This window comes from Gossypium hirsutum, chromosome A06, assembly GCF_007990345.1.
Source record: "Gossypium hirsutum isolate 1008001.06 chromosome A06, Gossypium_hirsutum_v2.1, whole genome shotgun sequence".
NCBI classification, from domain to species: Eukaryota; Viridiplantae; Streptophyta; class Magnoliopsida; order Malvales; family Malvaceae; genus Gossypium; species Gossypium hirsutum.
Window position 1 is genome coordinate 22,739,307 of NC_053429.1, and position 6,123 is coordinate 22,745,429.

Below are 6,123 nucleotides of genomic sequence, written 5' to 3' on the forward strand. Positions count from 1 at the left end.
GCATTGGCTCGCCACTCATCAAGTTCGTTCAGCTGTATCAACCTATTTTTTCTTGCAATTTCAGGATCAAGGTTTAGAAATTTAATAGCCCAAAAAGCTTAATGCTCTAGTTCGAATGGTAGATGACAAATTTTTCCATAAACAAGTCTGTAAGGTGATGTTCCTATGGGGGTTTTAAAAGCAGTTTTGTAAGCCCATAAGGCGTCGTCTACTTTCATTGCCCAATCTTTTCTGTTTGATTCTACTGTTTTTTCAAGGATCCGTTTGATTTCTTGGTTTGCTACTTCAACTTGTCCATTAGTTTGAGGATGGTATGGGGTGTCTGTTCTATGATGAACTCCGTATTTCTTAAGGTTTTTTCAAATTGGGTATTACAAAAATAAGTGCCCCTGTCACTGATAATTGCTCTAGGTGTTCCAAATCTCGAGAACAGTTTCTTAAGGAAACGTACTACCACTGTAGCATCATTAGTAGGTAGAGCTTGGGCTACCACCCATTTAGACATGTAATCAACTGCTACTAAGATGTATTTATTCCCAAATAAACTGGGGAATGGGCCCATGAAATTGATACCCCAAACGTCAAATATTTCACATGAAAGCATATAGTTTTGAGGCATTTCATCACGTCTAGATATGTTACCTGTCCGTTGGCATTTGTCACATGAGGTAACGTACCTATTAGCATCTTTGAATAACGAGGGCCAATAAAAACCTAATTTAAGTATTTTGTGTGCGGTCTTAGTTCCACTATAGTGTCCTCCGGTTGGCCCTGATGACAATGTTCCAATATTTTTGATGTTTCTGATCTTGTAACGCATTTTCTAATGAAGTGATCTACATATCTGCGAAATAGAAAGGGGTCGTCCCAAAAGTAGTTTTTCACATCATTAAAGAATCGCTTCTTTTGCTGGTGTGTTAACCCTTTTGGGATAATGTTAGCAGCTAAAAAATTTGCGATGTCTGCAAACCAAAGTACCTCGGAGTTAGATATAGCGAAAAATTGTTCTTCAGGGAACGAATCATTTATTTCAACTTCATCTAGTTCTCTGGTATTAGAGTTCTCAAGCCTGGACAAATGATCAGCGGCGAGATTTTCAGCTCCTTTCTTATCCTGAATTTCCAAATCAAATTCCTGCAATAGGAGAATCCATTGAATAAGTCGAGGTTTTGCATCAGTTTTAGTTAAAAGGTAGTGAAGGGCAGAATGGTCAGTGTCAACAACAACTTTAGATAATATGAGATATGATCGAAATTTATCAAAAGCAAAAACCACAGCTAGCAACTTTTTTTCCATAGTAGTATAATTCTCTTGTGCAGATGTCAAAGTTTGCTAGCATAATAGATAGGTTGAAAACGCTTGTCTCTCCGCTGTCCCAGTATTGCACCTACTGCAAAGTCACTCGCATCACACATTAATTCAAATGGTAAATTCCAATCAGGTGCAATTATAATTGGAGCATTAATTAATTTATCCTTTAGAGTTTTGAATACTTCTAAGCACTCCTGATTGAAATTAAAAGGTATATCTTTTTCTAGCAATTTAGTCAAAGGCTTAGCTATTTTAGCAAAATCCTTAATAAATCTTCTATAAAAACCAGCATGTCCTAAAAAGGTTCTAATAGCCTTAACAGAACTAAGAGGGGGTAATTTTTTGATTGTTTTTATTTTAGATTTGTCCACCTCAATCCCTTTACTAGAAATTTTATGCCCTAATACAAACCAGAAGTGACATTTCTCCTAGTTAAGCACAAGGTTCGTTTCCTCACATCTTATTAAAACTCATTTTAAATTTTTAAGATAGAGATGGAAAGAGTTACCGAATACCGAGAAATCATCCATAAATACTTCCATGATATCTTCCACGAGTTCGTCGAAGATGACCATCATACAGTGTTGAAAAGTGGCAGGAGTATTACATAATCCAAAAGGCATTCTACGATAAGCGAACGCACCATATGGTCATGTGAATATCGTATTTTTTTGATCTTCAAGAGCTATTGGGATTTGGAAGTAACCAGAGAGTCCGTCTAAAAAGCAGTAATACATGTGTCCGGATAATCTTTCCAACATTTGGTCAATGAATGGCAAAGGGAAGTGATCTTTTCTTGTGGCATCATTCAGTTTACTGTAGTCTATGCAAACTCTCCATCCTAAGACTGTCCTTGTTGAGATTAATTCATTCTTCTCGTTGGTCACAACTGTCATGCCTCCTTTCTTAGGGACAACCTGCACTGGACTTACCCAAGAACTGTCAGAAATGGGATAAATAATTCCAACATCTAGAAGTTTAATTAACTCGACTTTTACAACTTCCTTCATGTTGGGGTTCAGTCGTCTTTGAGCTTGCACACACGGTTTGTATTCATCTTCCATCAAAATTTTGTAGGTGCAAAAAGAAGGGCTGATTCCTTTAATGTCAGAAATGTTCCAAGCTATGGCCTTCTTATGTTCTTTTAATACTTGGATTAATTCCTCTTTCTCCTTGGGTTGCAAGTTAGGCAACGATAACTGGTAATGTAGAATTATTTCCAAGGAATGCGTATTCCAAGTGGTTTGGTAATTGTTTAAGTTCCAGTTTAGGAGGCTTTTCAATAGAGGGTTTTTTCTTAAGTTCATTGTTTATCTTAATCCCCTCATATTCTATTCGTCTTGAAAAATGCTCATTAGGTTCATCATCTGTCTCCTCTTCTTGAGCTAGATACAGTTTCGTCGTGTCCTTTTGTAAAGTTTCCTGAAAAAAATCTTGAGTAGTATGATCAATAGAGTCAATAAAATAACATGAGTCATCCTGTTCCCTAGAAAACTTCATTGCATCATAAATTTTAAAGATAATCTCCTCGTCACCTACTCTGAGTACCAATTTACCGTCACCCATATCGATTACAACCCTAGCAGTGGCTAAAAATGGATGCCCCAAAATTAAGGGCACTTTCACATCTTCATCCATGTCAAGCACAACAAAGTCAACAGGAAATATGAATTTATCTACTTTCACAAGTACGTCTTCTATAATGCCTCTAGGATATTTAACAGATCTATCGGCTAATTGAATACTCATCCTAGTAGGTTTAGGTTCCCCAAGACCAAGTTGTTTGAACATTTTATATGGCATCAAATTAATGCTAGCGCCTAAATCAGCTAGTGCTTTCTCAACATTCGGACTACCAATTAAACAAGGGATAGTAAAACTCCCTGGATCTTTTAGTTTGGTTGGCAGCTTGTTTTGGAGCATGGCTGAGCACTCCTCATTGAGTTCTACTATAGACAAGTCCTCGAATTTCCTTTTATTTGTTAGAAGCTCATTCAAAAATTTTGCGTATGTAGGCATTTGCGAGATGGCTTCAAAAAAAGGTAAGTTGATATGTAATTGCTTAAAAAGTTCAAGAAACTTACCGAATTGTGCATCAATGCGGTCTTTTTTCAATTTTGCTGGGTATGGAACTGGAGGTTTATATTCCTTCGGCACTAGTTTGTCACTATTTTTGGGTTTTTCTTCCCCCCTTTCGCTTACTGCGGCTTCTTATGTTAGCTTCTTTTCAGTTTCCACTAACACTTTCCCACTCCTTAGCATAACTGCTTTCACATGCTCTTTTGATTTGGTGTTACTAGGTAAACTTCCTAGTGGTCTTTCTGAAATTAGTTTGGAAAGCTGACCTATCTGAGTTTTGAGCCCTTGGATCGACGCTTGTTGATTTTTAAGTGCTGTCTTGGTGTTCTAGAAATGAGTTTCTGACACCGATATAAACTTTGAGAGCATCTCTTCAAGGTTCGGCTTCTTTTCTTATTGGTAGGGTGGTTGTTGGTAGCCTGGAGGTGGTTGTGGTCTTTGATTTCCTTGACCGCTCCACGAGAAATTGGGGTGGTTCCTCCAATCTGCATTGTAAGTGTTACTATATGGATTGTTTTGAGGTCGAGGATTATTACCCATGTAGTTTAATTGCTCGTTATCCATGTTGTGGCCATAAGGTTGGTATTTCGAATGGCTTGTTCCACCTCCACTTGCTTCACACTGCATTACTGGGTGAACCTGTGGAGAACTAAGAAAAGCATCAATCTTTTTATTTAAGATTTCTACCTGATTAGAGAGTATGGTGATCGAATCGATGTTATAAACGCCGGCTGTTTTTGTTAGCTTTATCTTCATGACTTGCCACTGATAGTTATTCAGTGACATCTCCTCTATAAACTCATAGGCATTTTCAGGTGTTTTATTATTGATGGTTTCGCCAGCAGCTGCGTCAACCATTTGTCGAGTCAAAGGATTCAGGCCATTATGGAATGTTTGAACCTGTAGCCAAAGCAGTAACCCATGGTGAGGGCACCTTCTCAAAAGGTCCTTGTATCTCTCCCATGCATCATAGAGTGTTTCTAAATCCATGTGCACAAAAGAAGAGATATCATTATGTAATTGAGCCATTTTAGCCGGCGAAAAATATTTTAGTAAAAATTTTTCAGTCATTTGTTCCCAAGTAGTAATTGACCCTCGTGGTAACGAGTTCAACCATTGTTTAGCTTTGTTCCTCAATGAAAAAGGGAATAACCGAAGACGAATGGCATCATCAGAGACACCATTAATTTTAAATGTATCACATAGTTCTAAGAAGTTGGCTAAATGAGCGTTGGGATCCTCATCCTGCAAACCATCAAACTGAACAAATTGCTGTATCATTTGAATAGTCTTAGGTTTTAATTCAAAAGTATTTGTAGCTACAGCAGGTCTAACTATGCTCGATTCAGTTCCTGTTAAAGAAGGTTTAGCATAATCATACATAGTGCGTGTAGTAGGATTTTGATTAACCGTAATTGCAGGAGGTAGCTGATTGCCTTGGTTTTCAACCATCTCTTCGGTTGGGGGTTGAGTATCATCTTCTTGCTTGTTCTCTGTATATCTTAAGCTTTGCCTTATTTCTCTTTGATTTCTGCGAACTGTATGATCGATTTCTTAGTCAAAAAGTAATGGTCCTGACGGATTTCTTCTAGTCATAAACTATAAAAACCTGGCAAGAGAAGGAAAAAGTAAATTAATAAATAATAATAAATTAAAGTGCACAAAAAATAAATGGCTAAAGTAATAAAAATTGAGTGTTCCTAATATTTCAGTCCCCCCGGCAACGGAGCCAAAAACTTGATCGCGTGATTTCGTGATAGGTTTTAAATATTTATAATTACTCGTTCTTGAACTAACTATTATCGCGATGTAGGCTAGTGTACCTATCGAACAGTAGTATAGTTTTAGCACGACCGGATTGTCGAACCCAAAGGAACTAAAAGTACTAGTAATGTCTGTCTTTTTATTATCTAGCCTAAGAATAAAGAGGTTTTTGTTTTAACTAACTGATTATCTAAACTAAGAAACACAGAGAATGGAATTGGGGAATTGTTTTTGGAAAAATCGATTGAATGAAGACAATACCTAAGGAAAAATCCACCTAGACTGTACTTGTTATTCTGGCTCTGAATCGGACGATTTATTCATTTAACTTATTCCGTAGAGATCCGTAAGTTATATTATTATCCCTATTCAAGACTAATAACATTTAATCCCTAGATTGAATAACCGAGACTTTTCTCTAATTAACACTCTAGGGTTGCATTAACTCAATCTATGAATCCCCTCACCCTAATCCGGAAACATCTTGTCACCCTATGTCTAGGCGCGTAATCAACTCCGCTTAATTATTACAAATGTACTCTTAAACAAGGTCTATTCCTCCTCTGAATAAGAGCTTATCTTGAATCGGTATCCTGGGATATCAAAACAAGAATTAAGAACACATAATTAAGAACAAGTCAAATATTTATCATACAATTCAGAAATAATAACAAGATTCGTCTTAGGTTTCATTCTCCTTAGGTATTTAGGGGATTTAGTTCATAAATAAATAAAAAAACATCTCAGAATAATAAAGAATACTAAACATAAAGAAAACTCCTGAAGGGGAATTGAGGAGAGATCTTCAGTCTTGATGATGAATCCGGCTTCTGAGATGAATCAATTGGCTTTCTTGGAGTAATTCCTTACCCCCTACTCTGTCCTCCCCTTTCTTCCTTCTCTAGGGTGTATTTATAGGCTTTGGAATGCCTAAAAGCCCTCAAAATTAGCCTTTTCCGAATTGGACTC

General features: G+C 37.0%; 1 non-coding gene across 1 annotated transcript; it reads left to right on the forward strand.

The window, feature by feature from the left end:
* Positions 1-4,306: 4,306 nt before the first annotated feature.
* Positions 4,307-4,412, forward strand: LOC121231530 (small nucleolar RNA R71). Its single transcript, XR_005929588.1, has one exon. It is a non-coding gene; the product is annotated as a small nucleolar RNA R71 (small nucleolar RNA).
* The last annotated feature ends 1,711 nt before the right edge of the window (positions 4,413-6,123 follow it).